Source organism: Pan paniscus, chromosome 5 (genome assembly GCF_029289425.2).
Source record: "Pan paniscus chromosome 5, NHGRI_mPanPan1-v2.0_pri, whole genome shotgun sequence".
Classification (NCBI taxonomy): domain Eukaryota; kingdom Metazoa; phylum Chordata; class Mammalia; order Primates; family Hominidae; genus Pan; species Pan paniscus.
This window is the reverse complement of record NC_073254.2, coordinates 20,986,542-21,009,124: the sequence shown is the minus strand read 5'-3', so window position 1 is coordinate 21,009,124 and position 22,583 is coordinate 20,986,542. Positions and strand designations below refer to the sequence as shown.

The window sequence follows — 22,583 nt, the reverse complement described above, 5'->3', positions numbered from 1 at the left end:
TTTAGATGACTGCAGTCCCAGCCAATATCTGGCTGCCATCTCATGAGAGGTGCTGAGCCAGAACCTGTACCAAATTCTAAATTCTAGACCATCTAAACTGTAGGAGGTAATAAATGTTTGCTGTGTTAACACAGCACTGAGCTTTGGGGATAACTTGTTATACAGAAGTAGATTACTAATACATATCCTCTTTCACTCTTAAAAGTGTCCCAGTTTAGAAAATAAACTAATTGTTCACCGACCGATGACCTCCATGTTGACAATGCTAGTCTTCAATTCTCCATCAACCTCTATACTCATTTTCCTCAATGTGTCAAAAGTATTCGGTACACTTGGCCACTCCCTTCTCTTTGACACAATTTCTTCACTGTGCTTTCAGAATAGTACTTTCACAGGCTACTCCTCCTCAGGGTTGTTTTTTTTTTTTCCTTAAACACACTCTCATCCTTTCTTTAGCCCTGGATGCTGCAGGTCTCCAGGATCCTTCAGAAGTCCTCAGAATTTTTCTCTTATCTGTTTAATATTAATGCTTAGTGCCTCATCGATTTCATTTAGTCCAATGAACTTATAAGATGAACACTCCCAATGTTAACTCACTGGTCCAGATGTCTTCCTATGCTCCAATCCTGTGTAATCAGCTGCCTAGTCAGTATCTCCACTGGATGTTTAATATGCATCTGAAATCAACATGTCCATAACCGAAGTTCTGATCTTGCTCCATAAGCTTTCTTCCCCTTAGACTTTCACATTCCAATTAAAGATAGCTAGCAGTACTTCTAGAGTTTCTCAGGCTAAAAATCCTAAGTTGTCCTTAACTGCTTTTCCCTCCCACCTCACATCCAACACAAAGCAAATTCTGAGTCCAAGCATGCTCTCCAACCCGTCTACTATTACTAACCTTACCCAAGTCACCATCACCTTTTGCCCACCCCCAAATATCTCCCTCTCAGCACCCTTCGATCTATTCACTACTCCCCAGCCAGTCTGTGCTGATTCTACAACCGAGGTCAGATTATGCTGTCCCTCTGTGCAACCCCTACCATGGCTTCTTACCTAACTCAGAAGAAAACCCCAAGCCCTTCTCAAGGTCTGCAAGACCCTATGAAATCCAGCTCCTTCACTACCTGACCTTATTTCCTTCATGTTCATTTTGATCATACCACACTCACTTACTAGGGGTGGCCTGAAGATGTCAGGTGCAATCCTACGTCAGGTCCTTTGCACGTGTAGGTCCCTCCACTGGGATGCTCTTCCCCCAGATATCCATTTGACCACCTCACTTTATTCAGTCTCAGCCCAAATGCCACCTTGTCAGAGTGGCCCTTGAAGATCACTATATAAAAGTGATCTCTACCATCACTTTCTCTCTGCTTATTGTCCTTTGTTTTTGTTTTTCTTCTTGATAATGGATAATGGTCACCACTAGCTGATGGAGTTGAACATATGTATATGTATATATATATATATGTGTGTGTGTGTATATATATAATATATATGTATATGTGTGTATATATATAATATATATGTATATATGTGTATATATAATATATATGTATATATGTGCATATATATGTGTCCTTCCCCAATTTTCTCCCTCTGGAATGTGAAGTTTTTGAGAGGAGGACTGTTGTTCATTGCAAAGCCTGTTGACAAAAGTCCTTGTGGGCCATGGAAAGGACAAGATGCCATGAACATGGGTGCTGGCACCTTCTGCCACCATGGGAAATGCCCCCAATGGCTTCAGCTTCCTCGGCCAATGGCAGCCTGGCCATGGTCCTCCATATTTTTAACCCATTTCCTATTTCCCATTTAGAAAAAAATGAAACAAGTGCAGCTTGCTACCAGTGCTCATTTAATTTACATAAACATGCTCTTTGAAGCTGAAGCAAATCTGACTGATCTGCAATGTGAAAATAAAATATAAAAACACTTCATGTAGTTATTTCTAAACAGAACTTGTCTCTAATCCTAATGTAACACAGATGTATATGACGTTACATTAAGATTAGAGACAAGAGTGTTCTCAGGCAAACAGGAAATAGGTTAACAGGTGCAAGACCAGCCTTGGAGCAATCTGATGGGCACCATCAGAGGAGCAGTGTGACTGCTGGGCACTGACCGCAGCAGTGCTGGTTGGGTACAGCTAAGGGTAGGGATCATCCCCAAAGAAAATGGGACAAGGAAAGAAGAGCATTGGATGTCTCTTAGAGCCAACAGCACTGGCACTCAGAGTACAAGTGAGACCATCTCTGGGACAGCCCAGAACCCTTCATCACATTATCAGCTCCTCACAGAAGGGCTCATGACTATCCTTTTCACAGCTCTATTCCTCATACCATGACTGGCACATATTAGTCGTGGCTCATAGATGCTTGTTGAGTTTATCAATGGTTCTGCATGAAGAGTTTGAGAAAGGCCAGAAATTTATCAGAGAATGGACGGGTGGAGACCCAGGAGTATTGACCTATGATTGTTGAAATGCTATTTTTATCATCAGCAAGATTTGGTCAGGGGCCTACAGGAACACTAGGAAGATACTTATAAAATATTCTGCTTCTTTAAAATCTCTCCCTTTGTAGAGATTTCATTAATCATAGAATTCCCAACCTGATGCCCCACTTTGTGGGTCTGTCTTCACAACTAGGGTATCTAGCTCATTGCCCCAGTTGCTCTTAACCTCTAAATTATGTTTTATACCTTTTTCTGCTGCTGCCATCCTAGGTTTTGCTGGCAGTAGAAATAAGATTGCCCCACTATCTTTCTTAAAACGATGTGAAATTTTCTGCTGCTCACTGGGTTAGTAGTTGACTCATGCTGCAGAAAATCTGGGAATTGAAGATATGACAGATAATTAAGCCCCAACTCTCTCAAATAAACTCCTTCCCCTTCTCCATTACTCCTTCCTTAACTGTTTACTGTCAATTATGTGCTAAGCAATATGTAAAACATTAGGACTGTAGTAATAAAAGATACCCAATTTGTTTTAAAAATATTTTTGAAAAGTAAAAACAAAAGGCTGAACCATGATGCTGGAATAAACAAATTGTTGTTGAGCTTAGACTCTGAAAATTTTCTCTGCTTTTACCCTGTGTGTGTCTGAAGGTGGATATTGTTATGCAAGGAAGAGATGTGAATATACAGGAAATGAGATCCTTAAAGGGGTTGCCATCCAGATGTTAGATCAAAGAGATTATGATTCATTCAACCAAGTCGCTGGACTTTTGAAGGCCTATCCAAGTCGTGGTGCCTTTGAGGTTGCGCCTGTTACTATTCAAAACTTGGTATGTGTTATTCCATGTAAATGTTATGCAATGATTCAAAAAATGAATACCAGGTTGAAAGATGTTATAACAGTCCCTTGTTCCAATGAACTCTACCTTTGTGAGCAGAGGTGACCAAAAAGACCACACTGCATGACCAGCAGCCCACAAACCAGACTGGGCTAAGTTCTGCTGCTATTTCTAGAGCTTGCTGCTGTTCAAAGCACTCCTTGGGTCCAGCCAGATTGCCATAGTTTCTTGATATATTTCCCACGGCTGCTTCATTTGTTGTTCATTTCTCTTAGTGCTTTTAGTAGGTTATTGTTTGAGGTGGCGTATCTGTACCTCCTCATAAAATATTTTTGGGTCCACATTTTCCACTCAAAATCATAGTAGCCATGATGAACACCTGGCATCCTTTGGACAACTTTCCATAACTAGATAATAATGAGACAGTTTTTACCATCCATATTAGATATGGCTAGAGTGACTATTTTCTGAACCAAAATTATGCTGAGCATTTGCCAAATATCAGATAAACTTAAAGCCCTAGAAGTATCTTAGAAAGTCCAAGGGGAGTGTCATTGTTCTAGACTTAGTTCAAAAGATGCTAGACAATGGCGTCCAAGTTCAGCCTTTGTAGACATATAGAGTGCACATTACCCTTGCTGTTATAGGTTTTATTCTCCGCTGAGGGCCACAGAGCCTCACCGTTGGTTTGCCCCACACACAACAGGGTAAATTCCTACTCCTTTGTCAATTAGGACTTTTCCAGGGAATGTGTTTACCTCTTGGGTAAATACATTACTTTCATCAGTGTAACTTAACTATAAAGTATTTTTAGAGGATCAGATTATTTGAGTATGGCTGTGATAAGTCTCTCCCTAAATGGACCTTAACAAAGTAGAACGAAAACGTTAGCAGACATTTCAGACTAATGATGTTTTCTTTTTTTCAAGTGGGTTATTTAGAATTGCATAGCAATTACTTAAAGCTAGTAGCATAGGAACATTTTCTGTAATGATGTTTATTTATGCCTTTTCATTCTATAACATTCAGCATGTGACAAAGGAATTACAGAAAAGACTAGTCGAATCTGGAGCCATGCAATTAATGAAATCCATATGTTTGAAGAATCGTCTTATATAACTCCCATGCTTCTGATATTTCCTAGAACGTCTTAGCTTGAGGTCATTGTGCACTATTAACAGAGTCCTGGTTAATAATGTACAATGACCTTAATTCAGCATGTTTTTAATGAGTAGCTGACCTTCATGCTTATAACATCCTGACTATGCTTACAAATATTTTTCTAAATTGCTGGTCTGTTTGCAGATGCATTATCAGTGCATGCAAAAAATAAGATTATGCCTCGTTTAGGATTCTGTTTCTTGTAAAGTCCAATCACTGCTGCATTAAGATAGGTATGGGAATGTGTAGGCAAAGTCACATATAGTGACACACATTGGATAAAAAATATAAACTTCAGCCACATGATTCTTTCACTCAAAAACATAATGTGGCTCTCCTTTATATCTTTTTTTAATGATTTGCACAGCTTTCCATTGTGTGTATGTGCTATAATTTGTTTTAATAAACCCCCACTAATTGACAGCTGGATTGTTTCCTAGTTTGTAATTTATAAACCATGATGCAATTAACACCCAGGGAAACATATCTTTGTGTACTTGACAAATATTTCTACAGCATAAGTTTCTAGAAGGGGAATTTCTGGTTCAAAGGAAATGTACACTTAAGCTATGATTGGTATTGCTAAAAAATTATTTGTTTCAAATTCTTGCCAATTCTGGGAATCGGCATTTTCAATTTTTGCCAATTTGATGTGTCAAAAATCTTACTGTTGTTTTGATTTGCATTTATTTAATTAGTAAAGAGTCTGAATATCTTTTCATATATTTACTAGCCATTTTTATTCCCTCATTTGAAAACGGCCTATTCCTGAGCTTTGTTCATGGTTGTGTTGGATTGTTCTTTTTCTCATTAAGTTATACAAGCTCCTTGTGTATTACAGGAAAAAAAACCCTCTATTTTAATACATATGTTGCTTCCATTTTCATACTAATCACATTAGTATGTATTTTTCTATTGTACACTATTATTAAAGTTCCCCTCACTTTGATTCTCTGGCAAGTCCTATAAATTTTATGAGCAATTTTATTAAAGACATTTTTAAATATCATTATCAAAAAAGAGTGAGAAACTTTGCCTAAATATAGGAAAAATGAAGAAATGTACAGAACTTTTTTACTAAACATACAAGGTTTAATGTATATAAAGAAAAAACCTTTTATTTTTCCAGAAGATTCTTGAAGTCTGGAAATTCTTGGAGATCAAAAGTCTTGCATCACTTATGGAGACACTTCAGGCATGAGAGACAGACCTATCTGTATCCCCTTAGAACACAGCATTATCAACTCCAGCAGGAGTAGAGTGTATTGTACAAAGAATATGGGTCATGTAGACATTCTAGTTCATCATTCGTCATCATGTGCCCTGGTTTACCAGACAGTTCACTTCCTTTTCTGTGAAGTGCATGCAATTATACCTGACCTGGATGTAGGATTACTGTGGTCATTAAATGAGGTACACTATGTAAAATGTCTATATATAGTAGATGCTCAGTAAACACTCCTGTTCTCAATCCCGCAAGTTATCTCATGAAAAAATTGTACCTATAGCTACTCAACTGTGACAGGAACATTTAAAATGTAAAATCACCAAGTCAGTCAATATAAGGGTTCAGCTCTTTCTTGAAATACTCAATTGCTGAGGTTTCTCACAAGTAAATCAAGATACACTTGATTTTCTAGAATGAGGTGGAAACTATATTCTCTTCAAGATAGTTCATAGCCTCTGTACATTTTAAATATCTAATGTTAATGCTGAAAATGATGCTTACTAGGGAAAGCAAGTGCTGCATGACAAATATTAGGGTCCATAAGCCATGTGAGTAAACTGAGAAGCTGGTCATAGTCCAAGAAGTGGATCAGGTATATGACTTGGTGTATGACTGATGCCTTATACGTCTACTTTGGCAGGGAAGGCCTCAAATACTTTTAGACAATAGTCTTCTTGGGGAGAAAAGTATGGCACCTGCAATTAGTCATGTTGATAGTACACACTCTTGATCTCACATGATGAAAAGGGCACTTCAGCTCTGTGGTCTTTCTCCCTCCAAAATCATAACCCCCATCTACTCATGAGGACAACTTTAGACAAATCCCGACTGAGGGGCCTTCTACACAATATCTGACCAGTGTTTCTCAAAACTGTCAGGGTCATCAAAACTAGGAAAGTCTAAGAAACTGTCCCCAGAGGAGCCTGAGGAGATACAGTGACTAAATGTAATGTGGTAGCCTGGATGGGGTTCTGGAACAGAAAAAGGACATTAGGCAAAACCTAAGGAAATCTGAATAAAGTATGACTTCAGTTAATACTAATGTATTACTATTGGTTTGTTAATTATAACAAAAGTACTGGACTAATGTAAGATGTTAATAATAGGGAAACTGGGTGTGTGGGCATACGGGAACTCTCTGTTCTGCCTTCACAATTTTCCTATAAATCTAAAACTCTTCTGAAATGAAAAGTTTATTTTAAAAAAATAGCTTCTTGCTTCACCATCTATTCCACTCTCATTTAGTACATCAAAAAAGCAAAAAACAAAACTTCCCCAATACTTCTGGAAAAATAGTATGCTTTCAAGGAGGTTAAAGTCTCAATGTCACAAATCAGCATTTAATTTTCTCCAAATGTGTCTCAGATACTGGTCTCTTCTCATCTGGGTTGCCCACTGTTTTGGGGGCCTATGCCAATCTGGGGCGCTAGTGGATGCTCGATAAATAATTAAGAATTGGTAGAGTGATGCGACAATTAGGTCTTTGTTAAGTAAATTCTGAATTCTGGCCAAACCAGTCCATGTCATGAAGTGGCTCTATTCTACAAGAAGCCAGCCTGCAGACCAGCTGTGGGGCAACACCCAAGGTTGGCTTGCATGCGTGTGCACAGCCACTCTCCTCACATTCAGTTCTCACGCGGCAACACATCAGTTCTGGACAGAGGGTGCAAGATTAAAAAATGAGAGTTGATCTTTGCACAGTGTCCATGGCAGGCCCCTTCTCCTGGCCTGTAAATTGTGGTTGGGTACTACATGGTCTTAAATACAACCAGTTCAGGCAGAAATCACTGAAGCAACATTTAAAAAACAAACAAACAAAAACACATCATTTCTTAGTCAGCTAGGGTGTTAGGAGTTTCCCAGTATTTTATTTAAACTAATGAACCAAAGCATTTATCAGACTGAGTAATTGACTAATGCAAATTTGCATGTTCAAATGGATGCATATTCCAAGTCAATTTGGCATGTTCTCCATCTATACACTCCAGAGTGCTATACTATTTGCAGAGCACGTGGAATATAGAGAAATCTCAAGTTCATTTCTCATGTGTGTGTGAGTGTGCTGATGTGTGCATGTGTTCGTGTAATATTGGTTACTAATAAATTTCAGCCAGAGGAAGGAAAGGAGTGAAATATCTTATATTTAGCAGCCTTTCCAATCGATTTTAAGTGAAATTGTTGCTTAGTGTTTTCTTTATGTCAATAATGAAAAATGGTGGGGGTGACAAATGAGTCTTGACTTTCCAGGTCCCAAGGATGGTAACAGAAGGCACTCAGCAGGTCTGCCCACTCCTGTTGTTAATTAAAGTATTTTCACATTCTCCAGGGTGTAATGCACTCTGGGCATTGAGCCCCAGAGAGACTTGTGCAGTTTAATAATCACACATTCGAATAAATGCAGTAGGGGTCCACCAGGGAACAGATCGCTTCTCCACTCTCATTAATGTCTGCAACACTCTGCAAATATCTGAAATGCACTGGCTCCATTTCTTACGAATAATAAATAATATTCAGGCTCCTAGTTGCTCAGTGGCTCAAGGCAAGGCAGACACCCACCTGCTCAGCTGAGACCAACGTGGGGGCAGGGAGTGACATTTGCAGCTCAGAGCTTGCTTTATTGCATTCACTAAGTGGTTCTTGCCAAAGCAGATTTCCTTGGATTTGTTACACCCTTTGTCTGGATTGCACTGTAATTCTCATTTGTTGGCACTGTTAATGCATTTGTCTGCGTATGAAATATGAAGACTTTTACGAAGCTGATCTTGAACTGTCACAGGGTATATCTGCACACCCCCAAATCATCTTAAAGACCTCGAACCTCAGCAAACAGGACACATTTTAAATATTCGACATCCTTCCAAACTACTGCTAAACTAAATTGAATGTAAGCCTCCTGAATACTTCAAATTTTAGTTGAAAGAAAGTTGGGGCAATTTTACTTCAGGGAAGTATATAAGTCCAAAAACTCAGGGTAGGAACTAGCTGATGGAAATAACGCTAGGATTTGACCCTTGCGAGTGTTTGTAGAAGATCGGGACTCCGTTTCAGTTGTAATAATGCAAACACAACACAGCTTAATAAGAATAACAGATTATATTTTATTGTATATTGTATTTCACAAAGGGCTATATATGTATATAAACCACATGTAATCATCACAACAGCTTATATGAAAGATAAGGTTATTTTTCAAAAAAAAAAAAACAAAATTACAGTTCAGTGAAGTTAAAGGATTAGCCCAGAACACACAGTACATGGCAGAGTTTCTCCTTAAACCCAGGTCTTCTGACTCCAAGGATGTTCACTGTTAAAACAGTGCTTTATATTGGATAGCAATTGATATATTTCAGCCTTTTGCCTCAGGGAATATTGACCCTCCATCTTTGTTTTGTAAAGAAATCTGTATTATATCTGTGGCACAGAAAGACTTAACATTCTTTGATGTGTATTTGGTTGGCTGCAAAATAGCCTGGCTGCTCTAAGCTAAAAAGCAAGTTAGCAGGATATCGAAATCTGCTGTCATTCATTTAGCAGTAGCTTGAGTTGAATTAATTAGCAGTAGCTGAGGTGGTCATAGTGATATGACATTCCTTAATACATGAAAGACCATCAGCTCAGGATCAAGCAGATAGATACAGAAGAAGGGGAGGAGAAAGAGATTCCTGCTCCTTTTCCTCCCTTTCTTCCTCCTAAAACAGGTATAGTTGGGAAATGTGATCCTAACAATTTGTGTAATATTTTGTACTCTATAAAGCACTTTTGTGGTTGGTGGTATTATTTAAGTCTCTCAAAAGCCATCGTCAGTAGGTAGATATCATCACAATTTATGGGCAAAGCTAAACTACTTGAAAAAGTCTTACTTCCTTTCTCCCTTCCCTACGAGTCTACTGACCTGTCTGATGGCAAATGCCTAGTGTTCAAGGCATGCTTTGAAATCAGCACTTCTGTTCCAGTCTCTCCAATTTTTCACTAACACTTCCTTCTTCTTTGTTAACACTACCTTCTCACTCATGGCTGTGCAGAGACTCCCTAAAATATACTCCTATCTTGATTGCACGAAAACATTAGTTTATAATACTCATCAGGGAAACACAGATGCAAAGAATATTGTATTCATCTGTCAGTAGAGCAAAGTGGCCTTCATGTACCTGTGCTGCCCCTGCCTTCTTGCTAGGGTTGCCAGATAAAATACCAGATGCCCAGTTAAATGTGAATGGTTCTTTTAGTACAAATATATTCCATGGCTTATGTGGGGCATATATATACTAGACAATTATTTATTGCTTATCTGAAATGTAAAGCATTGGGGTCTGTAGTACAATGGTGAGCACTCTAGGGTCTGAAATTTGACTTTAACTTCCTGTATTTCTATTTGCTAACGTGGGCAGCCCTATGGGGCTCTGGGCTCTGCTTACCTCTGGGCTACTCTGGATACCAGTGCCATTTCTCTTTACATCTTTCTGGGAGATCATGGGCATCGTCAGGACAATGGCTCTTTTTGAGATATGCCAATAGACACTGTGGAGGAAAGAATTTATAAACTGTAAAAGCTTTACCAGCACTGTGCGCCACCTCATTTCCACGGTGGCATTTTTGCTCCACGAGGCTCATTCAGAGAAGGAGGGTGATGAGGGCACCAGCTCTAGGCCCATCTTCAGTTTCAAAATCTCATTCTCACTCATCTCAAAGTGCCCTTAAGATACTCCACAAGCAAATGCTATTGCTATGAGAAAATAGTCAAACCCTTGAATCCTTGAATATCTTTGACTACAATCTGCATTCACATAGTGTTAAGTAAGAAGCAGTGTCAATGGAGAAGTTAATATATGAGTAAAACTTCCTAAAAAAGAACAAAATAAATAAAAGCAGGTAAAAATAGCCCAAAACATCAGTGATGGTCAGTAATAACTCGTTGATAATGGGCTTAATGAGGTGACATCTAGAATTTTATAACAGGTAAATAATAAGACATTTATATGCATAGGATAGACAGACACACACACACACACACACACACACGCATGCACAAATTTGTTCTTTGTATTATTTGGTAGCATGGTTTTTAAAAAAACATTTTAAAAATGTAGCATGGTTTTTAAAAAAGCATTTAAAAATGGATTTAGATTATTTCTATTTTCACCTCTAGTAAATAAATGCATAGCTTAAATAATATCTTGTGAAAGAAGATTTCCTATGACTTTTCACACTGTTTAATATGAAATTACACCACAATTAACATTTCTTTGCAGCGTTAACAAATTCGTTCTCCACAACTCTCTTCATCCAAAGTCTGAGGCCTTGCAAAGCTGAATGTGAATGGTCAGAGGTATAGATGCACATCCCTCAAATCATCTTAGAGAGTTTGTGGCCTAGAGAAAAGCCCAGGGAAAATTTTTATGTACTACCAAGCTGCCCAACTAAGCCTGACTAAATTCCCCCTCGCAGGTCCCCTCTCAGGTGAGAGTGAGCTGGACAGGGTGCTGGAATGGAACATGACTACAAGATCAGGAGCCAGAGGGGCCGTTTGAACCCTGCTTCATCACGTGCTAATTATGCACCCTGAAGCATGTTACCCAACCTGCCCAGGTGTGGTTTCCTCATCTGTAAAGTGGGAGTAGGGGTGGGGGGAAGAAGCTGTAGCATTGGGTTGTTCTGAAGGTTAAATTAAATGAGTTATCATTTATAAAGGGCTTGGGACAGTGTACCTAGAAATTGGTATATAAGTGTTTGTTAATTAAATAAAAGACACATGCATACCTGTGCATATATGCACATACCTATATCTGTGTAATATATATTAAAATATATTATAAATCATATTTATTATTATATTATAAATACGTGGTACACCTAAAATATATTGAACATACTATACATCACATCTTACATTATGTCTGACATTTTCATCATAGTGTATATTACATGTATACATATACATATATATATATTTTTTCTTTTAATGAAGCCCAGAACCCAGTGTGACAAGGGAATCCTGCATTCCTCAGGCATTTTGGCTCAATGAGCACCTTCAAGGAAGTCCTTCTCAGCACCTGGAGGACAGAGTGAGAGATAAGGAAAAATCCCCTGAGGGGCAAAGTGTGCCTGGAGGTCAAGTCTGAATGCCTCACACTTTGGAAGGACGTGGCGTTCGCACCAACAGGGCACTGTGCCTCCCTCACAGGCTGGTGCACCCCGATAGGTCTCAGGACGCCCCACTCAGCATGAACACAGACTGCGTGCTGGCACTCCTCCTCCTTTCCCAGCAAATGAGCAGGTTCCACAGCTTCTGCCAAGGGATCTGCTCACATCAGGGGCTGCAGGCAACCCCTTCGATGCTGAAAATTCTGGAGACTCCCACAGTCTCCAGCCTGCAGGTCCTTCTGTCACTGACAGAAAGAGACTCCACCCACTGCTCAGACACCTGTGCAGAAATGAATTCACGGGGTCACTTATGTGAGAAAGTAGTAGTCATGGACTGCCACTGCTGCCTGGGGTTACTGTACATTGTGTGTGTGTGTGTGTGTGTGTGTGTGTGTGTGAGAGAGAGAGAGAGAGAGAGATAATGGTATACTTAGTGAAGGCAATATAAATGCATAGAAACAGAAGAGAAGCAATGATGAGAGGAAGCTCCAGTAACCCGGATGAACCAAATTACTAATATGGACTGTATCCACTTCTTTACCTTACAGGTGTGCAGGTGGTGTGCGGTGTGTGTGGTGTGGTTGTGTTTGGTGGATATGTATATGGTATGCATGGTGTGACGTGTGGTGTGTATGTGTGGTGTGTGTGGTATGGTGGTGTGCGTGGTGTGATGTATACGTGTGGTTTGTATGTGTAGTGTGTGTTGTGTGCATGGTATGATGTGTATGTGTGGTGTGTATGTGTAGTGTGTATGGTTTGCATGTGTTTCCTCTGCAGGTTATTTCTTTGATTTTGTTTTTTGAGACAAGGTCTCTCTCTGTCACCCAGGCTGGAGCGCAGTGCTGCGATCTTGGCTCACTGCAACCTCTGCCTCCTGGGTTCAAGCGATTCTCCCACCTCAGCCTCCCGAGTAGCTGGGACTACAGGCACCTACCACCTTGCCTGGCTAATTTTTTTTTTTTCTTGGTAGAGACAGGGTTTCACTACATTGGCCAGGCTGTTCTTGAACTCCTGACCTCAAGTAATCCACCCACCTCAGCCTCCCAAAGTACTGGGATTAGAGGTGTGAGCCACCGCGCCCGGCCTCTGCAGGTTATTTCTGTGTGTTTCTCGTCCGTATGCATCTGGCCTTTGCCTAGCTGAGGTTTTAGTTTGTAGAGGCATCTCCCACATTCCTCTTAAACATCCAGTGGAATCAAGAGGATATTGCTGCATTTCCCCATCAGTTTTGGGGAGCCCCCCTCTGCACGGATAAGTAGGCTTTAGAGTATTCATCAGCATGTCTGCCGTTTTCCTAATACCTGCTCAGCACAATGGCCAAGGGTTTAGTTTAAAAAGCATTCAGAACCTGGTGTGGTGGCTCATGCCTGTAATCCCAGTGACTCAGAGGCTAAAGCAGGAAGATTTCTTGAGGCCAGGAGTTAGAGGCCATCCTGGGTAATAAAGTGAGACCCCCATCTCCCCCAAAAAATAAAAAACTTAGGGCAGGTGTGTGCCAGTAGTCCCAGCTCCCCAGCTACTTGGGAGGCTGAGGAGGGAGGATTGCTTGAGCCCAGGTGATGGAGGCTGCAGTGAGCCATGACCATGTCACTGCACTCCAGCCTGGGTGACAAACAAGCATCCGAATCCCCCTGCACACACACACAAAAATAAATAAAAGTATTCGATATTCTCTCAGAGCAAACAAGATCCACAGTCACAGTTTTGCTGGGAGATAGATGAGCAATTGCAATACTCTGACTCTCCTGCAAAACCTGGGCACTGGCCAAATATTTTCCTACCCGCTGAAAGAACCGGTAGCAGGAAGTTATCTTAAAGGTAGTTGATGGCTTTCTTTTCAAGTTGAAGAAAACCTCTTGTTATCAATGATGGCAGACTGAGGTTAAAACGGTTTCCTCTCAAATGCTTGGATAACTTAAACAGAGCTGATGAGGACAGCTTTCAATGTACCCAGTTCACCAAGACTGAGCAATTCCAATATTTAAATTACTCAGGTTAGAAGTGTGCTCTCAGCTGGTAGACTAAAAGTTACAGACAATTCTGACTAATCCGTACATTTAATCAGATATAGATGGATTCTCAGAGGGCAAACTCCATGCCTGTTTTATAGAATTCCCATGCCTCTCTCTGTTCTCCCCTGCCTCCCCTGGAGTTAAGCATGAGCTGTCTTAAGTTGTACTCCTCCTCATCTTTCCCATTTGTTGTTGTTGTTTGTTTGTTTGTTTGTTGCTTTTGTTTTTTTGGTTTTTTTGAGATGGAGTCTCACACTGCCCCCTGGGTTGGAGTGCAGTGGCACGATCTTGGCTCACTGCAACCTCCACCTCCCGGGTTCAAGCAATTCTCCTGCCTCAGCCTCCCTTGTAGCTGGGATTACAGGCGCCTGCCACCATGCCCAGCTAACTTTTTTGTATTTTTAGTAGAGACGGGGTTTCACTATGTTGGCCAGGCTGGTCTCCAACGCCTAACCTCGTGATCCACCCGCCTTGGCCTCCCAAAGTGCTGTGTGATTACTGACGCGAGCCACTGCGCCCAGCCACCTTCCCCTTTTTTCACAGTGGGCAGCTCCTGCCCCAATTTTATAACGGGACTGTGCACCCATTTCTCTTTTGAGTGCAGCTTCAGAGATTTTCTTTGTAGGATTTTTACTTTCTTGTCAGGGACTTGATCAGGCCAAAAATACATGCCAACAGCATTTGGGAAAATCCCCTGGGTCACAGCCACCTCTACACCCATTTTCTTAGGACAGATGGTATTTTGTGACAGCTGCCAGATTTACCAAGACCTAAGTTTAGAAAAAAATTCAAGTAAAGGCAGAAAACTTACTAGAGAGAGGGATAATGTCACAGGCTTCAGTTCTCTTTTAATTTCACTGCAGATCGCTTTGATTTGCTGCCTGTTTGTCCCTCCCATGCCCCGTCTATTTCTATATGTATGCTCTTGGGGAAAGGTCTTTGAAAAAATTCCATCGATGGATTTTTACTGGGGGTAATTTTCTTCATCATGTTTACTGTACATTTCCACTTTAGCTACTTGATTTGCTGTTCTTAAGATCGATCCTAGCAGTTTTTTACTTCTGGAAGTGAATGATCACTTCATCTTAATTTTGGCTTTTTTTTTTTCAAATGAAAAGTATTCTGAAATATCCTCCAACTATCACAATCATTTCTCATCCTGACCCTTTATTCTTCCAAGAGAATCTGTAATCATAACCCTCTAATCTCAAATCATAACCATGTGACATTGCCTCCTTAAAGCCGCACAGGATTAGCCCCAGATGGACAACTGTTCTGAAACACTTCTAGACGTGCTGTGGTCGCTGAAATCCTTTTACGAAAGTATGGGTGGAATCAATTCAATAGAAACAGATATAATGAGCACCGGTAGTTGATAGTGAAGGCAGGACCTGCCATGCCATTTAGACTTGAAAACTGGGAACACTATTTGGATTCATATGTCAGCAAAGCAGGTAGGGAGAAGAAACTGGTGGGTGCGAGATAAAGGAAAGTAGAGGTGCAGGAGATGGTCTGGCCCCTGAGATAACATGTGAGTGAGGGCAGTCAGTCCTTGATGTTTTCATTCTAGTCCAAATGAGGCTGGGGTATGTATAACCTCATTCTCATCCATGAGATTGCCCTTGATAGCCTTAAAACAGGTCTTCCTCTCCAGCGACTTTGTCTTCGTACAACTGCATTTCTCAAGAACACATACTTCATGTCTAAGACCACTGGTTTCATTCTAGTATCGATTCTCTCCTTTATCACAGGTAGCAGAACTCTGATTTTTAACCAGCTCACTAGGCTTGGTATATAGACTGATTTTCCTATTTTTCCCTTGTAGCTAGGAGTGATCAGGGGACTGAAATGGTAAAACAAGGATTTTTTTTTCCAAAATATATAACCATAGTACAAACAGTAAACTCAGGGAATGAATGTTGCTACAATTCTGTTATCTAATCCATAGATCTTATTTGGATTTTGCCAGTCATCCCAGTAATATGCTTTATGACCAGAGAAAATCCTGAAAGATATATTAAGTTGTCTGTCTTTTTAGTCCCCTTAAGTCTGAAACAGTTGTTTCTCAGTCTTTCCTTGATTTTTATAACTTGATATTTTTGGAGGATAGGCTAGATATTTTGTAGAATGTCCTCCCATTTGGGTTTGTTTCATGTTTCCTCACAGTGAGAATCAGGTTGTGGGGCAGCAATAGCACTAAAGAGGTGTTGCGTTCTCCCCAGTTCATTATATTTGGAGGCAGAGGATTTGATTTGTCCCATTACTGGACTTGACCACTTGGTGAAGGCGGTGTCTGCCAGGTTTCTTCACTATATAGTTACTATTTTTCCATTTTTATTGTTTTAGAGCTACTGTTATTAGGTGATTGTCTGTACAGCTGATCCTTGTTGGATGACCAACAGATAATAAGGACAGGATCATGCAAAAATACTTTGCTCTATCTTTTCCATCATTTTGATGAACTGGCTGAGTGATCATTTCAAGACCTTGACAACTTTATTAAATAGTTCTTTTCTAACTCTGTGTTGACAGTAATAAAACAAGCAAGGGGCCAAAAGACCTTTGCTAAAAAGCTCTTTCTTTATACAAAATCAACTCGAAGCTAATGGTATGTTCAGTGAAGGCAATATAAATGCATAGAAACAGAAGAGAAGCAATGATGAGAGGAAGCTCCAGTAACCCAGATGAACCAAATTACAAGTATGGACTGTATTTACTTCTTTACCTGACGGTGTCTTTTAGCCATCAATGAGGTTCTTGATGGGGGTTTCCCTGAAGTACAAGTGGTTGTGGAAATACTTGAGGACTAATCTCATGCCAAGTAATGAATTATTATATTTTAAACTCTGTCTCTTTCAGGTTTTAACCATTTAAGGCCATGAGGTGTGAGGTCTTTTGAGAGTGAAAGAACTCATATTAATCCAGCTCCTGACTCCTAAAAAAACAGTAACTCTTGTAATTAAAATGGGCAGAGTCCATCAAGAAGCAGTGTCCAGAAGGTAATTTTGTTTTTAAAAGTCTGTATCTAAGTCCGAATTGAGATAGAAGCAAATGAGAATTATCACCCTATTTCTAATTCAGCAGATGTAACCTTTGTGGTAAAGCTTGAGGTGAAATGATGAAATCCATGCAGCGGGTCTGTTGAACAGACTTCCTCTAGCATTGAGGTGCACAGCCTTTCACAGTCTGCAGCATTTTTAGCCTATTCGATCGTGTGAAGATGATGAAAGATTAAAAGTTCAGTAAAAATACCCAATTCACAAATGTCATAAACCTAATGGAAGCAAGTGCAAAGAATGCCTCAGAAACAACAGGGTGATGGAATCCACGTGTCACAATTAGTGGACAAGAACTATGATTGCAAAGTCCACTTTGTGTTAGAATAAGGTGGATTTGGAGCCATTTTGAGGATGTATCTCAAAATGATGAGATACATCCTCAAATGGTGAGATTGTGGCGGGTGTATCCACCACAATAACACACTTATTTCCCTGGAATGATCTTGCAAGATCAATATGGAATCTTAAACAATATCTTTCAAAAGGTATGCTAAGTTGGCCAATGTGTACTTCATTTTTTTACAGTCTTTTCAACATCAGAGCCATTTAAAAAAATTATTACATTCATTTCTTACAATCAATTACTGGAAGCAAAATATGCTGAACAGTAAATGAGCAAGGATAACTATAATAATTTTAAAAGACAAGAACAATGAGAGAACTGCTCTGATATAGACAGATAGATATACATATATCTATATATATTCATCCTACAGTAATTGAACATAGATGGTGGCATGGGAATATGCCAACAGATCAATGGAAAAGAATATTGGACAGAGCCACAGCCATGTATCTGTATGGAAATTTGGTGTATGAGAAAATTGGCATTTCAAATCAGCAGAGAAAAAAGAAATATTCAACAAACTATGTTGGGATACTTGGCAATGCATCTGAGGGAAAATATTAAATTTTAGCTTTATTTTATTGTAACGTAAATTTCAGATGCAAAATCAACAAGCTAAACAAAATTTATAAAGTATTAGAATAAAACATAAGGGGAATTTTTGTAATTGAAGAAAGTCTTTTAGAAAATACAAGGGATTTGCAGATTTTGAGCTCATAAAGTTATTGTTTTCTCTATTAAAAAGACACTTAAAAATTAAATGAACAAATGTAATTATATAAAAATATTTGCAGCACTGGGCCATGTGGCGGGCAGCAGTGTCACCAGGAAACATGCCGAGCTGGGTCAGGAACTGCGCAAGGAGGAGGAGACACTGCTTCTGTTGAAGGCAGCCCTCGCATGACCTGCTGAATCACATCAAGGTTGAAGCATTGGCCCTCCAATCAATGATTAGTTCTAGGAGAGGGGATGAGGTGCTGTCTTCTCCAAATTCTCCAACTGTGCCTGAACAGTCACACGTCATGTCAGTGCATATAGAGAATGAAGCATCAGTCAACCAAACTACGCTGGAGTGGAGCATAGAGTCCTGTGACAGAAGAAGAGGAGGAAGAGAAAGAAGAATCAGATCCCTAAAGGAGGGAAAAAGCCAGGATTCGTTATACAAATTAAATTTCTAAGTCTCAGGCTCTTTCTCCCCAAGGAAATCATCTTGCCATGAGCCCTAGGGCCTGCTTGAATGGAGAGCAAGAACTATAGGAGGATGTGTAGCTGCAAAAATTTCTCATCAATAACTCAATCTTCAGAACGTTATGACATACAGAAAATCAAAGATGCTGTGTCTTAGCATTGAGCAATATGGGTGGTGCTATGTCTGTAGTCTGGTCAAATTCAGTAACTGTGTTCAAAACAAAATTTCCTCTGGAATACTATTGAGAAAATCTGGCATTTGCAAAAAGGGCAGAGTTTAAATATGAGTCAGTCTTTCCAATCAGCAATACCTCTTTTAAGAAAACCAACTAACAGCTGTTTGCATGCCGTTGAATCCTTGTGAGCAGTTAGGCCACAGTCTAGGACAGAAAGATGACACGGGGAAGGACTGAGGGCCATCTGAGAACAAAAGTTGTTGCTACTTCTCAGAGTCATTGAGACACACTGCATGCTGTAGACTGCTTTGTGTAGCTGTTATCACATCTTGCTTGAGATGTCATTGGCAGAATGTTCTTGGAAATAAATTATAGATAAATAGCCATCATGGAGTTTGCTGGTTTCTAGATAGCAAAAGAGAAAAGAAGCAGTTCCGGCCTGGCACGGTGGCTCATGCCTGTAAGCCCAGCACTTTGGGAGGCTGAGGTGAGTAGATCACTTGAGGTCAGGAGCTCGAGACCAACCTGGCCAACATGGTGAAACCCTGTCTCTATTAAAAATACAAAAATTAGCTGGGCATGGTGGCATGCGCCTGTAATCCCAGCTACTCAGGAGGCTGAGGCAGGATAATCACTTGAACTCAGGAGGTGGAGGTGGCAGTGAGCCGAGATTTTGCCAATGCACTCCAGCTGGGGCAACAGAGCGAGACTCTGTCTCAAAAAACAAAAAAGAAAAAAGAAAGAAAGAAAAAGAAAAAGAAAAAAGAAAAAAAAAGAAGCAGTTCCTCCTCTAATGAAAACATACAACAAGATAGTTTGAAATTCATTTCTGGCCCTTAGAGAAGAAGTGTGCCATGCTTGGAAGACTGGATTTTTATAACAGAGATGGCAGCTACAGAATAAGAGTTGTTGATACTTGGGATCTGAAGTAGAGATCATTTCTGCATACTGTCCCTTTTCCACTCACTATACAGTGAAATGAGTAGTTGCTTAATATTATAAAATTAATTTTCCCTGCCAAAGCAACAGTGAAAGCCAAACAAAATACAAATAACCTTCTCAAGCAGAATTTATGTAACAGTTCCCAGAGAAACATGGATACCCTTTTTTGTTAATCAGCATTTCATTAAAGTTATGTTGAGTTACTCTTAGAGAAAACAGACAAAAAAATTGCAGCATATGTAACAGTTAAAAGAATTAATAACTGCAATATGTAAAGAGTAATACTAGTTAATTAGTAAAAACAAATAACCAATAATACATGGACAAAGAATAAGAAATTCACAGAAGAAATACAGTTATTAGTGAGAAGCAATGGCTCACGCCTGTAATCCCAGCACTTTGGGAGGCCGAGGTGGGCAGATCACCTGAGGTCAGGAGTTCGAGACCAGTCTGGCCAACATGGTGAAACCCTGTCTCTACTGGAAAATACAAAAATTAGCCAGGTGTGGTGGCGGACACCTGTAATCCCAGCTACTCAGGAAGCTGAGGCAGGAGAATCACTTGAACCTGGGAGGTAGAGGTTGCAGTGAGCCGAGATCAGGCCATTGCACTCCAGCTTGGGCGGGAAGAGTGAAACTCCATCTCAAAAAAAAAAAAAAAAGAAAAGAAAAGAAATGCAGTTATCTAATTAAACACATTAACATTTGCTTAGCTTCTTCACTAGTGCTAAGAGGAATTAAAGCAATGAGATATGATTTTTACAAAAATGGGTATGATTTAAAATCAGTTTTGTCTGATAGTATGTTCTGATGAAACTGGGGGGAAACCAGCATTCTCATACATGCTTGTTGGTGCATAAACCAACATGACTATCTTCATGGGCATTTTGGCAATATCTATTAAAGTGAGAAATATGCATTCTCTATGTCCTTGCACTTTCTCTTTTCCGTATCTATCTCAGAAAAAAAAAACAGCCTTATGAAGTAAATTTAGGGACACAGTGGAGCAGCTAGCACACAGGTAGATGCAGAAGCAAACCTCTGCTTTGGGCCTTAGTGTCCAAGCCTGGAAATAAAAGGGGTTTGATTATGTGATCTGTAAAGTTTTCTTTAGTTCTAAATATTACGCATCTCTTACATGAAATTCAGTAATGAGTGGATGAAAGCATTTTAAGTAATCTTCTACTATTAACAAGTTCAGTGGTTTTATTTTTATCATTTTCTAGAGTAGTGATTCTTAGAGGTTAAATTCCTTTCTGTGGAGGTTCTGCATTCTTCCTTACACTGATGAATAGAAGCTTCTCTAGAAAGAAGCAAAACAATTTCCAGCAAAATTAAGTATGGGTCAGCTACAATTATTGAAGACTGTTTACTAACCAAAACAGGAGCTTATAAACTGACTTGTGAGCAGCTGTTTTCCAATGGAACATTATTGGTTATTGAAACCCTGCAACAGGAGAAAACCTGGTCCTAACATCTAGTTATGTGTATCTATTTTTGAGACCAACTGTAAGAATTGATTTGAGCATCTTGCTTTGGGTTCTTAAAATATGTTATCCCAGACCTTTAAGTGCTATGAATAATAAAAACTTCAGAGTCCTATCTCAAGATGATCCTTCTCTTGCAAAATTACTTTATCCTGAAATCTCCCAGCAGAGCACCAGTGCAACTGTCTGGAGCTCAAGCTGGAGTTGGCCATGTCTGAGCTGTTCTGCAGCCAACTCAAAATGTAGATTTCTTTTTCTGTCTGCTGGATCTATTCCCTATAGTCCTTCACCCTGTGTTACATAGACGAATTTTGTTAAAAGCTACTCTTTTGTTTTCTATGATTTGTGTAATAATAAATAATGTAGTTTCATTAATCAAAGACTTTTCTTGGAGATCAAATTTGGTTCAGCCAAGAAGTATAAGTCATTTAAGTACAATGTCATATGAAATCCCCTAAATGATGATCTGGTTTATAGAGTTTAAATACCTACCCAAAAACTGATAAAATTATAGACGCATATGCTTTCATAATCTAACAAATTGATTAACTCCCTTAGTTTTGGAAAACAGAAGAGCTATGAGAGAATTTTATTGTTATTATTATTATTATTATTTGAAGGAGAAGTCTCTACAAACTAAAGATCTCTGTAAACATCTACTCAGGTCCCTCTGTTTGATTTGCTTTATGGTGGAATGATATTTTTTCAGGTAATAAGTTCAGAAGAAGTGGCTGATTAATATCAGATTTTTCATGTGCTTCAAAGAAGCCATTTAAAATGAAGGGTTTAGGAATTTCACGTCTTGTAATGGGAAGAAACTTAGTTAAGTGAGCTAACTGCTAAAATAAGCAAACATGCAAATCAACACTATTTGGGGGAACATAACAAAATTCATGGTGTCTACAAATATCATTCATGATGTCCAGGATGCAATGCAGGATTACCATACATACAAAGAAACAGTCAAACATGACCCATGCTCTAGAGAAAAGAAATTAATATTGACCAACTCTGTGATGACTTGGATATTAAAGTTACTAGAGAAGTATTTTAAAGCAGTTATTATAACCATGCTCAATAAGATAAAGACTGCTTTAGTCATAATGAAAGAATACATAGGAAATCTCATATAGGGACATATGGAAAATCTTAATAGGAAAAATAAAGGATCAAAAAGAAATTAATGGAAATTCTAGGACAAAAATAAATCAGTAAAATAAAATTTCAAATAGTAAATTCACTGGTGGGCTTAACAGCAGATTAGAGGTAACATAAGAAAAAGATAAACAGAAATAGATTAATAGAAATTATTCAGTCTGAAGAACAGACACTAAAAGATTGGGGGAAACATGAACAGGCTTTAGTGGAACAATATCCGCAGTCATAACATATATTTAATTAAGATCCCAACATGAAAGAGAGAATGGGGCAGAAAAAATATTTGAAGAACTAGAGGCTGCAAATTTTCCAAATTTGGCACAAAGCAAAAAGTGTTTATGTTTCATACTGGAGACCATATTCAGTTGCTTTCTAAGATAAGTAAAAACTGGCCAG

At 39.3% G+C, this 22,583-nt stretch overlaps 1 pseudogene; it reads left to right on the top strand.

Moving 5' to 3' along the window:
- LOC100984015 (snRNA-activating protein complex subunit 5-like) overlaps positions 1–21,150 on the top strand; it is a 278,450-nt pseudogene extending 257,300 nt beyond the window's left edge.
- The last annotated feature ends 1,433 nt before the right edge of the window (positions 21,151–22,583 follow it).